Genomic DNA, 16,452 nt, shown 5'->3' with positions numbered 1-16,452 from the left:
TTATCTCAGTCCCAACCCTCGGACTCAGCACCGCCTTCTTGACCTGCAATCTTCTTCCCGGCCTCTCTGCCCCCACCCCCTCTCCGGCCTATCACCCCTCACCTTAACCTCCTTCCACCTATTGCATTCCCAACGCCCCTCCCCCAAGTCCCTCCTCCCTACTTTTTATCTTAGCCTGCTTGGCACACCCTCCTCATTCCTGAAGAAGGGCTTATGCCCGAAACGTCCATTCCCCTGCTCCTTGGATGCTGCCTGACCTGCTGTGCTTTTCCAGCAACACATTTTTCAGGCCTGTTGCAATAGTAAATATGAAGCAACTTCACGGGCAATATTTTGCAAAAGGTGTAATTGGTTGAATTACCTTGTATATGGTTGTGAAATACAGTAATAACTTTTGTAAGTTATCATTCCCAAACCAATGTTATTGTGGAGGGAATTAACTGCTTTTGAATGCATAGCTTCTCTTGTTTCCATCTCACATTGCAACGACTCCCCTTCATTGGACATTAAGCATATGGTGAACATTGTTTAATAACTTGTCAACAAATTCTATTTTCAGCTTCAGTCATTGTTTTACCATCAGCAGAGTTTGGAGTCTCACGATTGCGGAAAAAATGTGTCAATAATTAGTAGCCCCATATATTCTATGCTGTCAAAATGTGTTTCTGTATGGCACTTCAGAACATTAAATGGTGTGACGTAACTAATAATCTTCTTTAGTCTCATTTGTGGGTTCTTAGTGCAATGCACAGTGGGAGATCACACTGAATATTAAATGAGCCTGATGATTTTTAACTAGTGAGTGATTTGTTTTCAAGTGTGGTAGCATAGTATCCAAAATATCTCCCTTACTCTGTAGCTTCTCAATCATGAAAATCCAGGATGTCCTAATTCATTCCCTGAACTCTGTTGAATTAACTATCTCAGCTGAGACAGCGGTAGGGTGCTCCAGTTGGTTTCAGGCACCAAGAAGGAAGAAATTATCCAAAGATCGTCAGAGTCGTCTAGCTAATTCTGATGAAAGTTTATTGCATCCTGTATAGGGCAAAGTTGTATTTGATTGCGATAAACAGCGGAATATCCTGTTAAAATTCGGTATCAAAGTTCATGTAACAGATTTAGGCAAGGTCTGGATGACAGCCATAGTTCCTGCAAGTGTACCCAGCAAGGAGTCAATCCCTCCAGGAAAGGAAACAAGAATTTAAATTTATGATACATTATGAAATAATAGGAACATCAAGTGAAAGCTTGAATTCATATCTGCTGAGAATAGAATCCAAAAAGTTTCCGGGCTGCTAATGGAGTTGATATATTCCTTCACATTGGTGAGAGCAAAATCCATTATAGCAATTTTCCGTGTGAGATTACTTTGTGCTAAAAGAAACTTTCAGGTTCCATGACATTGTACATCTTGCTGGAATTGGACTGAGCCAGTTGATCAGGAGATGAAATGTGAAATGGCAACCAAATCTGGTCAAGATCACAAGTCATTTTTTAAAACTACTTTGCTACTCCGCCAATTGCAAGTACTAAAATAAGTCAGCTTACAATTCTTTTTGCAGAGCTGGAATTTAAATTTTTGTCTGTTTTATATTGACATGATTGGATTTGTTTAGCAAGCTATTGTGATAAGTTATGTACTATATAGATCAGAATTCAAGTTCCCTGTCAATGCAGAAAATTTCTTCTCAAAGCCTTACTATAAATTACTTTGTCACCAACTAATAAGTCTAAATTTTGACCGTGCAGGGCCTGAACTTATAGTTTCTCAGAACAAACATCAAATGGTTTTATTTGTGGTTAATGGGGTGAGGAATCAAATTGTTATACTAGTTGAGAATTTTCCTTCTCAAACATAAATTGAAAATTTGTAGTAGGATGCCAAGGTGAAAGAATCCTATGTTATAGGACCCCTTTTGTTCATCAGATCTGCAACCTGCTCCATGCCATCACTCACTGGGCCTCACCATGATTTGAAGCCTTAGGTGGATGTAGTACTGGTAGGGGACATCACCTTGATGCTGCCGCTGTGTACAGAAGAATTGCCAGTGCTTGATTGGCTGCCAGTTCTTGGTAGGGGGGGTCTTCTGCCTCTGGATCCTAAATCCTAAGGGAAGGTTCACTGCAGATTTGTTACATCCCTAACTGACATAAGTATACAGTATTCTAAATTATCTCTAAATTAAATTATAGCTGTTGATTTGTCTGTTCTCTTAGGACCTTGAATGGAGTTTGTATCACCAGATTTCAAAATCATTAAGTCTAGAGTTAAGTGGGGCAAGTGCTGACTCACACGATATGATTTGCCCAATCTGAACAGCATCCATTTATCTATTGATCACTCAACCTTTTCTCAATGCTGTCACATTTTCTGTTGAACTGTATACCTGAATTTTTTGGAGAGAAGCATCCTGTGAGAAGCTGTTTCAAAATTTATTGGCAGTGTTAACTGCTTATATTTCATTAATCCCATTATCTACTAAATTCTATTCAAAGTCTCAAACATAACTTACCTTGACCAGTTCTGTGCTGGCTGATGATTATCACATGCACTTCTAAAGTTTTCTTGTAATATTTTGTAAGTACACATGCATCTTAAAATTCTTACATTCAGGAAAGCTGTCCTTGTACATCTGTTCCCTTCCACCTGTTACACAAGCCATTAAAAACCTTCACCCAAATACCCGATTCTAAATAATTAGCAACAACAAATAGGCAAGTGAATAAAGGACAACAAAGCAAACACAAAATTATGCCAAGATAAATAAAAAATGTCAAAGACGAAAGGAGAAAACAGTAGAAAAACACACTAGTGACAGAAAAGTATGTTTAGAGAATCTTTAACATATGGATGTTAATGATAGCCAAGATAAACAATGTTTCAACCTAAGATGACCAATATTATGCCTGCCTAGTTATTAAAATATTATTTCCTAAATGCTATTCTAAAATCAAATCTAACCACACTTCAACTACTTTCCTTCTCTGCTTGCCCATCAGCTATGTACACTTGACTCCATGTAACCTTTTCACTCTGAATTATATCACAAGAAATCCATGAGTTTTTGTTTTGCTCTAATGAAGATAAATTGCAACAAAGAAACAAAGCCAATTTTCTGTAGCAAACCTTATGAACTTATGACTGAGTTCGGCTATTGTGGGATATCCTAGTTGACTTTAATTGATTATGTTGCTTTCTCTCATTGATGGAACCTTGAGAAAGGCTTAGTTTCCAATTAGCTGTAAACAGTCCCATAGCTAATCTGCGTGACGAGAACCACATAAGTGGCAAACCACATAAGTGTGCTATTAATCAGTGGAAATTAGTGTGAGAAAATTTAACTCATTAACCATGTACCAAACGTCTATGGTGCCCCACTGGTCGCATTTTCCCCAATCTCTGTGGTGCAAGTATTAGCCACTGTCAAAATCTTCCAGGATTCCTGATGTTGTACCTCCTTTAAAGTGCAGACATGTACTCAGTTGAGTCATGGCAGATCACAGCTGCCCTGTGCAGTTTGTTTTATTTTCCCTAGACATATTGGAAAGATGGTCATTGGCAGCCAACCTTGCTAACAAGGACTTGGAAGTCCTACTAGATGTGGATGTAAATATTTGTGCCCATGGAGTGTGTCCAGAGATGTTGGTGTCTTGTGAGGGTAGGGGTGCTTGCAGGTGCAAGCGTTCAGTTGGAATCACTAGTTAATTACTCTGACTTTCAATTATAAGGTGTACTGACCTGCTTACACCAACTTTGTACCCCAAAGTTAAAGGTACAACTCAGAATGCCAGAAAAAAGTTTATTTTTTGCCTACCTTTGTTTTCTTTTATTGACAATTCTCAACGTCCTTTTTCATTTATTCCATTCTTACTAAACCATTCATTTGGCTGTGTTATAACACTCTCTCCATTCAAGCGGATTGTCAGTAGGTTCAAATTCTCTTCAGGTTTTAAGCAGATTATCTGTGCTTAAATTTATGTCTATGTTGCATTGCTGGTTGCTCCCTTTTGCAGATGAGAAGTTAAACTCAGAACTCAATTAAAGCCACAAAGAGACCAGCTACTCATTTATTCCTTTGTGGATATCTTGGGTTCAGCTTAGTGTGAACAGATTGGATGTTGTGATTATTGACATAACAACTATGCTTACAAAAGTATTTGCTAGCTATGAAGCACTTTGGAATGCCCTCAGAACATAACTTAGAGTTTAACTTAATTTTCTTCTGTATATTTTCATTGCTTCTGTGTTCTGTATTTCTGTTCGTTCTTTCTTTTGAGTGAGTGACATATGTGGTGTACAAGGAAATAGACCACCAAGAAGCTAAGAACAATATTTGCACTTAAGTTTGCATTTCTTTTCCCATCCTCTTTCATAGTCACTCAAGCTTCAGTTCCTTCATCCTTGATTTGCATTAACCTCTCCTACTTCCCCACATGACTCCTTCTTACACAATCACTTTATTAGAATTCATTAACCACCTTATTTTTAACTCACTTCAATCATGATTTATGTTTTAACCATCTGCTTAGATCCTATCTTTCCATTTTTTTCAACCCTCCAGTGCCTGGCACCAATTCCGATCCAAGCTTCTGAATGTGGTGAGAGGCCACAATATTATTAAGAGCACAAAACACTGACCTAAAATATCTGAGCAATACCCTGACTATAGATTTAGGCAAATTCAGGAAACCAATGAGAAAAAAAAAATCTGAACTGAAATTATTATTATATCTAAAGGCACTGAAACCAATCAACTGAGTTAGGCATCAAGAAATTGGCACCTCTGTTTCAGTTTACATGTGGTCTGAGAAATGACATCTATTGATCATAGGTTGCTTATGAGTATCCAATCCTAATATGATAATTACTTTTGAGCAGAAGAGGAGAAAAAATGTAGATTTATAGCAGCAAGCAATGGAAGTCTATCTCTTCTTCCATCTTCCCCCTCCTTGTCATCTTCTCTTTTGCTCAAAAAATAGCACCCTGTAAGAAAAAAAAGCAAAGAACTCAAGATATCTGCAGATTCACTGCTGATGATGATACCAATTACCAGTTAAACGTCTATAATCTCAGTTCAAAATCTATACCTACAAGTCTGTATGAACTTTTAAACAGTATAATCTTTAATCATCCTGTCTGAATCAGATATTCTTTCTATTTTCAAACCTCGCATTTATATTTGTGTATGTTTGAAGTCACATTATAGTACTGTTCTTGGGATTAGAAAGTAATAAAATTCTTATTTACATCACTGTAGAAAATATTGCAAATGGTTCCTTATCTTGGCCACAACCATGGTTTAATTGAAATGTGATGTCTGTATGCAAAAATCGGAATAAAACTATTTGTCATTACCAAAAGGGAATTAATAAAGATGTGAGCTGAATTACCTTCTTCACCTTGTTGTAGTGACCATCAGCTGTACTCCAAGTTGTGCATTGAGGTAACTTGTTTATTTTCTGATTAGTATATGATTTGAGAACTTTTCTGTATCTCAGAAATTGTTTTCTCCAAGATGCTGTTATGACCCAGTGAGGTAGTTGTAAACCAAGCCCAACTATTTCTTAAGTCAAGCCAGATTTTAACATTTGATTAAGAGTGCCCCAATTTCCTGATTTCCAGACCAAAGTTGTTAGACAGTGCCATCCAGATTCCCATTACTAAACTAAAATTATTATTTATTTTGAGTAATTATGCTGGAACTGAATGTTGCATGCAGTTCTGATCTCCTTCCTATTGGAAAGATGTTGTGAAACTTGAAAGGGTTTAGAAAAGATTTACAAGGATATTGCCAGGGTTGGAGGATTTTAGCTATAGGGAGAGGTTGAATAGGCTAGGGCTGTTTTCCCCGGAGCGTCGGAGGCTGAGGGGTGACCTTATAGAGGTTTATAAAATCATGAGGGGCATAGATAGGATAAATAGATAAAGTCTTTTCCCTGGAGTGGGGAGTCCAGAACTAGAGGACATAGGTTTAGGGTGAGAGGGGAAAGATATGAAAGAGACCTAAGAGGCAACTTTTTCACTGAGTGTAGTATGTGTATGGAATGAGCTGCCAGAGGAAGTGGTGAAGGCTAGTACAATTGCAACATTTAAAAGACATCTGGATGGGTATATGAATAGGAAGGGTTTGGAGGGATATGGGCCAGGTGCTGGCAGGTGGGACTAGATTGGGTTGGGATATCTGGTCGGCATGGACGAGTGGAGCGAAGGGTCTGTTTCCGTGCTGTACATCTCTATGACTCGATAAACAGAAACAATTGGCATATAGTACCACAAACTAAAACTAGAACTAAGTAAAATAGATTCTTGGCAAAGGTAGTAAAAACATTAGAAAGTTAGTTCAGTGGTCTTTACTTCCCAGTTCTGAGTTGAGATGGCCAGTCAGGCCCTTCGTGTTCAATTGTCTTTCTCTGGAAGCTTCCTCTAGGTTTTCATTACAATAGTGACTGATTAACTTGAAAAATGTCTCTGATTTATCAATTCAAAAGTCATAGCTCAAGCAACTGCTGCAGGAAAGCTAACTGGTATTCTTCAAATTTCAACTAAATTTCGTATTGTAAACAACAGGCAGCTCTGTTGGGAAGAATAACAGCACACCCTTCTGTGTCTTTCTTCCACTGTACCCCTGTAACTTGTTTCCAGTTACAACCTGCTCAGTTAGCTGAGAACCAATTAGCTTTACTTGCAAACAACTGCTCAGCTCCTGATCATTTTCACATTGCAGGAACCCCTAACCTACGAGTATCTTCTGCTTTCTTAAGTCTCCCAACCTTTTTCCCTTTTCACCATGCCTCCTTATACTTTAAATTTGCCCAATGTTACTGATTTAATTACTGATTCTAAACATACCAGATCTGTGACTTTGGATTAATCCTTCTTTTGCTACCTTTTCCTTACTATCAGACCTGCTCAATGGCAGTGACGGTCAAACTTAGCTGTAAACCATTTCTTAACTTCTCGCTTTTCCAGCCTGGAGAACAGTGCCATTTTACAGTTTCCTTTCCTACCAGGAATTTTAAGCTTTAATGTTGGAGCCTCCAAAGTATATTTACACAGTGCTAAACTGCAGTTCAGGAGACCTCGCCTGCATAGCACTGTCTGTATCTGCTTTGGAGTTACTACTTCTCGTTTGACAGGGAAACACATCTCCCCTGCAGCAGTAGTCTATTACCAGGTCTGAAATGCTTTTACCATTTAATGAAGTATTCTTCGTTGTTGAGGATTGCCAGGTAGGATTATTCTGTTAGATTCTTAAAACCTTCCCTTAAAATCTTCCCTGCTGCAGATTCTGCTGCATGCACAGGCAATTCAAAGCTGAATCTGAAAATCTCTCACTGCTGCTCACCATGAGTTGTATGAGCAGTCAAATCAACTCTCTGCTGCTGCCTACCATTTTGAATAGGAGGTGCTGGAGGTCAGAGTTGATAGTGTGGTGCTGTAAAAGCACAGCAGATCAGGCAACATCTAAGGAGCAGGATAGGCATGCCAGCTCATAATGTTGTCTGAGCTGCTGTACACAATGCAAGATCCTGCCACTATGATCTTTAAGTGTAGGAAACTGCAGGGCCTGCTTGTTTAGTATGGGGGAGGTAGAGGAAAACTGGTTGAATTAGAAGAGCCATTTGTAGTTAATAATACGTATTTTATTGCATATTAGTAACTAGTCATAGACTATACTGATATGATAAACAATATTATAGAGACTTTGAGGAAAGGCAGATGTTTGATCTTACTGATCAGGGATTTAAGATGATTCACCTGCATGTCCATGTGATATCCATGCGGGTGCTGCTTATGGCACTGCTTAGTATTTAACCCTCTAAAGTCCTTTCAGTCCGATGTGCGACAGCTGTATGACTGGCAAACACCTCTTTGAGAGCACAGCTCAATCTATACCTTAATGTTGACAATTCTTTGGCAGGCACCAAAATAAGACCATAAGAAATAGTATTACAGAGATGCAGTCCATCCCCCAGCCTTTTCCAGCTTTCAGGATGATAATTGTTGATCTGATCTTGACCTCAATTCCATTGTCCTGCCTGTTATCCATGAGTTTTGGCCTCCAACAGTTCAGGAATCTCCCTGAATCAGTTCAAGGCTGAGACAATCAACTTATCTCCATAGTTTTGGTGTACAGAAGTCCAAAGCTTCAGAACCCTTGAGGGAAGAATTTCCTTATCTCTATCTTAAATGGCTGATCCCTCATAATGATTCCATGCTCCCCAATACTAGATTCTCATCTCTATCTTAAATGGGTGACCTCACTAGTGATTCTGTGCTCCCTAGACTCCACCATGATGGGAAATGTTTTCCAAGCATCTACTCTGTTGATTCCCCTTCAGATTCTTATATGTTTTGATGATATCACCTCTCGTTCTTCTGAGCCCCAATGAGTAAAGGCACAACCTGCTCAATCTAACATTGTATGGTATCCTTGTCATCCCAGGAATGAACCTAGTAAACTCTTTCTGAACTGCTTCCAGTGCAAATTTGTTTAGATTTTAATTTCCACATACAAGGAGAAAAATGCCAATTTTTTTTGTACACATCTGGGAAACTCCTTTTCCTCACATGACCATGTCTGTACCCCCAGTGCTGATTGGGCATAGGATGTTATACCACAGAATTGATCCATGTATTATTGATCCTTTGCACTAAGAAAATAAGCAGATTGCAGACTATTTCCACTCGCGCCCCGCCCCCAAACCGGCCCCACACCTCGCTCTTCAATTTCTCCTGCACTATTGATAGGATAATGTTAGATCTCATCCATTGAATATTAACTGCCATCATCTGATTGTTATTCCTGAGGTCGTTGATGGGCTAAAATCTTTTTTTTTAAAGAAGAACCTGGACCTAAAATGGCTTCAGTAGGATATGGGCCAAATGTTGGAAAATGGCACCAGATTAATTTAGGATATCTTGTCAACATGGACAAGTTGGATCTGTTTCTATGCTGTACAACTCTGTGACTCTAGTCACCTGGGGGAGGGAGGCAATGGTCTAGTGGCATTATCGCTGGACTGTTATTCCAGAGACCCTGGTAATGTTTTGGGGTCCCAGGCTCAAATCCCACCATGACAGAAGGTGGAATTTGAATTCAATAAAAATCTGGAATTAATAGTCTAATGATGACCATGAATCCATTGTTGATTGTTGGAAAAACCCATCTGGTTCACTAATGCTCTTTATGGAAGGAAACTGTTGTCATTACTTGGTCTGGCCCACATGTGGTTGACTCTTAACTGCTCTATGGGATGAGTAATAAATGCTGGCCTGGCAGTGATGCCCTCATCCCACAATTAAAAAACAATCCCTAGAGTGAACCAGTTTCATGAGATCCATGTGGAATAAATTGAACCATGTATATTGAGATTATCATGTTACCTAAAGACATTAAGAATCAATTGAAAAACAATTGAAGAAATTCACATCTCCTGTTTAATTTACACATGTATAATAATTACAGACATTGGGAAGTGAAAGGATTGTCTGTTAATTAGGCATGTTGAAAAGATAATGAACCTGGACTGTAGAGTGCACATGATTTGGAGATGCCGGTGTTGGACTGGGATGTACAAAGTTAAAAATCTCACACACCAGGTGTTGTGTGATTTTTAACTATATTTAAACAGTTGCTTGTGAGCACCATAGCAGAGAGAAGGAAATTTTGAATTTGTGACAGTAAAAGCTACGACATGCTTTCTCCATGCCAGTTTCTCTCATCATCTTGTATAGGAGCACCAGATGAAAACACAACTTGGGTAAAGATCTATAGATTCTGCTCTTGCTGAGAATATAAGTTAACCATTAAACTATAGTTTCAGTTTAAGATTCTAATACCTAAAAGACCTTAAGGACTCTATAACTATGTAATCTGTATTCTGCTTCTCTATATCAGACAATCACCCTTTTAAACTTATTACCTCTTTTTGTGTGTTTTGTGTTGTATTTTTACTATTTTTCTTGGGGTTAGTAAGTAGCAAAATTCCTTCTTCTTTGACACTTTGGCTATTGATTCCTTCATTTTCTAAAAAACTGTGTTTGAAATGATCACTGCATACTTAAAAGGAAACCAAAATATTTGTAGTGACCAACCAAGAGGAGTTTCAGGAGAAGGTTACTGATTTTGTTTTTTAACCTCTTCATCTAATCAAACACTATGCATACAGGATAGCATTTCCCTTCATTTCCAGGCTTTCATAACTGAAATAACGGTTTACTGTCACTGTCCTCCTGCTGATATGTTTAAAAAGCTCTCTACCACAAACGTGGAAATCATAAATGTCAGCCTACATGAGAATGCTATACATCTTCTTGAATGACCAAATGTTTCCAGCCACTTGCCAAACCACTTCCCATTGCATATGTTAATTACATTTTGTCTGCTTACAGGATGGTAACACAGCATTAGGTCATCCATCACCGCTGAGATTGGTTAAATAACTTCTTAAGATACTTCTTAAAATAATTTGTATCCAAGTCTTTACTTTGGGGAAATGACCAAAGGATTCTGAGTAGTGACACCTTTTATTTTGGATGTTAGAAATTTCAGTTGAAGTGAAAAGAATAAGATATCTAGAATGCTTAGGTGATGTTTTGTATAGTTTGTGAGGGAATCTGCATGCTCACATATCATACTGAGAATTTACACAGAGGCAAGTTTACAGAATCAAGCCTAATTGTAAATGTACGTAAGATTTATAAGTAGAATTTATAATGATAGAATGTTGACAGAGAATATGACAACAGGAAGTGAGACCTTTTAGACTGGAGGTGCACAAATGTAAGATTTTCAGTAACATATAGTTATTTGAAGATAAGTGCAAATAATGTTTTATCAGAGTAACTTACTTTGCATCATTGTACTGACCACTGTAGAATGTATTGGGAATATATAGCTGCTAATTCACAAAATTTGTAGTTCCAGAATAAAGCTAAGATTTAGCATGGGCGACACGGTGGTTAGCACTGCTGCCTCGCAGCGCCAGGGACCCGGGTTCGATTCCAGCCTCTGGCAACTGTCTGTGTGGATTTTGCACATTCTCCCTGAGTCTGCGTGGGTTTCCTTTGGGTGCTCCGGTTTCCTCTCACAGTCCAAAGATGTGCAGGTCAGGTGAATTGGCCATGCTAGATTGCCCATTGTGATAGGTGCATTAGTAGAGGAATGGGTCTGGGTGGGTTACTCTTCAGAGGGTCGGTGTGGACTTGTTGGGCCGAAAGGGCCTGTTTCCACACTGCAGGGAATCTAATCTTTAAAAAAAAAATAATTTTGATGTGTGCCATCTTGTTTAATTTATTCCAAGCTTTTCTATATAATATTGACCTTACCCCATAATTTCCTGCTTTTATCCTATCCTGTTAATCCTGTGCACTGTGAAATCTTAGCCAGTGGTGCAAGTGTGAAATCAAGTGAATATACATTTTCATCAACAGGGTTTTCTTTTTCTTTAATTGCCTGGCTAGGTTTAACATCTTAGTTATCAGAAAGAAGAAGGGCATATGAGTAACGCTTTGAATATGTGGAAGAGGAGGGAAAAGATAGAAAATGCATACTTATAGTGATTGCAACTTGTAAAGAGTGTGTAGGGTGAGTGAGAGGTAGGAAGTGAGAAGGAGGATCAGCTATGATGATTTGATGGTTTTGTACTGTAGTGGTCACAGCCCCAGAAACGGACATCTCAATCAATTTCTTTATAGTGACACAGAAGCCTGAAAACAATCCAGTATACCTCACACAAATCCATCTTTTTAAGTTACTGTGTATGCACTGTTGTACATAGCAATTACATGAACCCGTCCACTTGAATGATTTCAAAAAAATTGAAAACTACATTGCTCTGAATAAAGGCCAGCAGCATCTCCTCCATTGTGGTCAGGATATGTAGGCTTGCACCAGTGTTTAGTTTGCAAGTGCGAAGTGTGAACTCTGTCAGGCAAAAATGCTGATAGAGTTTATTAATAGATGAATTGTGAGGGTGTGGTGGATTAAGTAATGCCTGAAGCTAGTGGCATAGTTTGTAGGAAATATATTTGGAAGATACATTCAATGACCTTGACTCTTTGTGTGAGATCACTGAAATTATTTGTAACAGTATATCCATATCCTTGGACTTTAGCCATGGAGCCAATGGTATGAGTTGTCTGCTCTCACTGCTTCTTGAGCATTGATCTACAGGGCCTCCTGACTTCTTCCATATATAGGATATCTCCCTTCCCTTTCACCTCCTGCATCAAAACCTTCAGCATAGTAATTCAGAAATCTTGAAGCATGCTATCTCCCAAGTTGGGCTACTATTTTGTCTTTCCCAGATCTCAAGATACCTCGCCTTTCAGAGGCACAGGCTAGCTTTAAGTAATGCAGATCACCTTCAAGTGGTGTCCGCCTCTCATGATATTGCCACCTGCTTAGGAGGATAGTCAAGCAACAGATTATTTAGTGCTGGCTGGATGCTAAAGTCATTTAAAGCTGCAACTTGTACAAATTCAGTATGTTGCCTGCATTGAAGTCAGTGGGTAAAGGTTCATGCCGAATTCTGATTTCTGCGTCAGGTTTGAGCTATTGAAGTCAGCCTCCATAAATGTCTTGAAATTCCATCCAATTCAGGAAAAAGCAATGAGAGAGGAGCCTCTTTATGATCAACAACTATGGCAAAATTATAACTTGCTGATGTTAGAAACAATTTTTTATCGAGGTATAATTGCTAGTAGACAAAATTCTGTATGTTGCCATTTAGAGTTTGAATCCAACACCAAATGCAGTCTCCATTTGTTAGTGTAAATGCTGTATTTGTACATGCCAGGTATGTCAGGTTTAAACTGATCAAATTAAGATAGAATTCGTCTTACGACTAATTTGGATGTGAACCAATAAAAACTGTAAGCTGTCAACCCATAACAGCTGCTACATCTGTTAAATAATACCAGCCATCTATTCAGGCTATTGTCTAATAAATCAGAACTGCTCTCCCTACAACATTAAAAAAATCAGAATTTATGTTCATACAAAGGCAGCTTTTGTGTGCATAAATAAGTGAATATTAAAATTAAGTTATAGTAATGGAGCTGTTGCACAGCCTTTGCACTTGATCTGCCCACATGACTTATGGTGTTGGGTTTTAGTATTAATGTGGTGTTAAGCAGACCAACAGAGCTCAGTGGGAGAGAAATCGAAAGCAAGAGTCGTCATAGTGCAGGTCTGTAAAAGTTTTTTTTTAATAAATGCATTAGCTCCTAATGATGGGAGAAGCTGTCGTGGGAGATCTGTTAGAAATTGACAGATTTCTAGGGCTACACTTGGATTGAAAATTACATGTTTTACAGTATCTTGATCTCTTTATGTAAAGCTGTCCAGGGCCCTTGTAAGCTTTCCAAATCTCTCACTGGCAGTAAGGCCCACTTTCCTTTTTTACAGCAAGGCTACACTGTGGCAGATGAAAATATTGATAGCCTTCTGTTCGTGCATCAACAAATGTTGCTCGGTGTTGCTTTTGGTGGAATTATTATTCTGTTAGAATGACTGACAGCTTGGAGTGAAACATACTGCTGCTGCTAAAATATGAAAAACAGTATTTTCTGTGGTGTATTGTGTGAGCTGCAAGGTGGCTATCATTTGTAGATTATACAAAAATAAATATTTTTATTAAGAAATAGACAATCTTGGGTACAGAATCTGGATCACTTAATGTGAGAGCAAGAATTGTGTGCATGTATGTCAAAATACAGCACTGAATTAGCAGCCTTTTCCCCCCAAATCTTCTGGACTGCATTTGAAAACAAGCTGGGCCATTACTTTCATTGAACCCATTGAACTATCTTCATACTGACTAAAAATATAGATGTTGGTGTGGCATTGTGCTCTCACAGATTAGAAATGACCCAAATAACTAATGGTCTCTGTTGGAAACAAGATGTGTGTAAAAGCATCAACTGTGCGCAGGATCAGGTTCGCCTGTGATTCCTGCTGTAGCCTGCCAATTCTGATAATATAAGCATATAAAGAGTAACCACATGGGCAAGATACCAATGGGCCAGTGGTCCAAGGAAGAGCCAGCAATGTTTAGAGAAGGACAAGAGGAGAATGTTCAAGAGTGGAGTGAAGTAACTAGTTCTGCTTGTATTAAATACATAGTTATTTTAATATTAATGGATGAAATAGTGGTTGCAGACTAAATTCCAGTTAACAATTAGCTGTTGGTTTTCCCTGATAGTTCAGCTTTTTAGGGTAGTGAATAACTAGATTTGAGTTAGGTGCTCTCCCAATTACACATTTAGATGGCTACAGTGCCTTTGGCTTCGGGAAAGGAATTTGTCAACATTCGCAGACACAAACCACAAGTTTAAAAACATTGAAGTGACTCCAACTAGAATCTGAACTTCTATAGTTACATTAAAATACATGGTTGGTTGGGATTTTGTGTAGCTAATGTGCAGAACATTTAATAGCTTGCAAATTGGGAGGTAGTGGTGTATTGTTAATGTCACTGGACTCGTAATCCAGAACACCAAGTTAATGTTCCAGGAAGATAGCAGATTGTGCAATTTGAATTCAGTAAAAATCTGGAATTAATGGCAATCATATAATCATTGTTTTAAAAGTCCACATAGTCCACTAATGTCATTGAGATCTGCAGCACACAAAAAAGGCCTTTGATCCATTGTGGCCGTGCTGTTCAAATAAAACCACCTATGTATTCTAAACCCATTTTCCAGCAGTTGTCCACAGTCTTGTATGTCTCGGCACCCCAAATGCATATCCCAATACTTCTAAAATGTTACGAAGGTTTCTCCCTCAACCACCCCTACAGGAAATGAGTTCTAGACACTCACCAACCTCTTGGTGAAAACATTTTTCCTTCATATCTTCTCCCCTAAACTTTCTACCCTTTCCCTTAAATCTATTCCCCCCGGTCATTGATCCCTCCATCAAAGAAAAAGTTTCTTCCTGTGTATTTGTGCTCCTCATAGTTCTTTATATCTCAATCATGTTCCCTCTTAATCCCTTCTGCTCTAAATAAAATAACCTCAATCCATCCAAACTCTCTCTTGATTACTGAAACTGTCCAGTCTACGCAACATCATGATAAATCTTCTCTGTGCACTCTCCACTGCTACCATGTCCCTCCTAAAGGAAGAAGACCTGTAGTCCTTTGTTGGAGTGATCTATGTATGACTTCAGAACCACAGCAATGTGATTGATTCTTAACTGCCCTAAGAAATGCCCCGAGCAAGTCATTTAGATTAAAGGGCAATTACAGATGGGCAATAAGTGCTGGCCCTGCCAGTGACTCCCATATGCAATGCATAAACAAAAATAAAAATTATAAATGCAAACACAGTAGATTAATATTTCCAGCTCATTGGAGGTGTGTTAGGAGAGAGGAGGACTGGAATTTTTTTCGAGAAAGATGTTGGGTAGGGAATGCAGCCTCTTCCTTCTGCTATTGAATATTCGTAGTGTGAGAACATAAGCTGTGTGGCCAGACATCAAGTGATCAGGTGGGTCACTGAATGCCCCATGAAAGGGTCACCTCTGTCTCTCATTGGTGTTTTTCCCATGTCGGAAGAGCCTGCCAGTGCATCGGAGCAACCATGTAGGTAGGTGGACTCCCAGCACTTCCTGAGTGGATGTATCATGGGTCCAAGAAGGGGGCCCTTGTCAGCAACCCAGTGCTGGGACTTGTATATCAGCAATAAAATATCAACCCATTGGTACAATTGTGCAAATTGTATCTGACCCAGCTTAATAGCTTAAATTCACCTGTTATTCCTAAAGAGTTTCAATGTAAAGATGAACAGTCACTAAATCATTTGTTTTATAATATTGGATAGGATGAAGCTGAAGCTCAAAATATTTATTAAAATATTCTCCTGACAGTCGCATGTCTTTTAAATTTTTCCTATAAATTTCCATGTTCCATTTTCTATTCTTTTAAGAAAAACTCTTTTAGAATAGAATAGAGATAGAGTTAGATCTTTTTCCAAGAGGCCTTAAAATTAGAATGACAATTGCATCAATAACCGACAAGGGGGCACAGCGGGTGCAATTAAAATCTAAAATTTTTCCACATGAGTATAGTGGGGTTTTAATAATGCTGCTGCATCCCATCTGTGTGCTGGTATTGATTCCAAAGTGACTAAAACACAATTACAATCGAGAAGGAAGTGCAATCCTTCCATACATAGTATTAGCATAAAGTGCATTAATAGAACATAGAACGTAGAACATAGAAGAATACAGCGCAGTACAGGCCCTTCGGCCCTCGATGTTGCGCCGATCCAAGCCCACCTAACCTACACTAGCCCACTATCCTCCATATGCCTATCCAATGCCCGCTTAAATGCCTATAATGAGGGAGAGTCCACCACTGCTACTGGCAGGGCATTCCATGAACTCACGACTCGCTGAGTAAAGAACCTACCCCTAACATCTCTCCTATACCTACCCCCCC

At 38.8% G+C, this 16,452-nt stretch overlaps 1 protein-coding gene across 13 annotated transcripts in view; it reads left to right on the top strand.

Annotated features, from left to right (window-relative positions):
* The window catches only part of inpp4b (inositol polyphosphate-4-phosphatase type II B), a 1,028,621-nt gene that overhangs the window by 541,195 nt on the left and 470,974 nt on the right, over positions 1-16,452 (top strand). The window contains exon 1 of one of the 13 annotated variants that reach the window (XM_043674154.1): positions 13,142-13,197. The exons of the other annotated variants lie outside the window; for them this stretch is intronic. The gene's annotated coding sequence lies outside the window, so the exon portion shown is untranslated. Of the gene's footprint in view, positions 1-13,141; positions 13,198-16,452 lie in introns of those variants that run through there. 13 annotated transcript variants of the gene reach the window in all.

The sequence above is a fragment of the Chiloscyllium plagiosum genome, chromosome 32 (genome assembly GCF_004010195.1).
Source record: "Chiloscyllium plagiosum isolate BGI_BamShark_2017 chromosome 32, ASM401019v2, whole genome shotgun sequence".
NCBI lineage: Eukaryota > Metazoa > Chordata > Chondrichthyes > Orectolobiformes > Hemiscylliidae > Chiloscyllium > Chiloscyllium plagiosum.
This window is presented reverse-complemented; position numbering and strand designations above follow the sequence as displayed.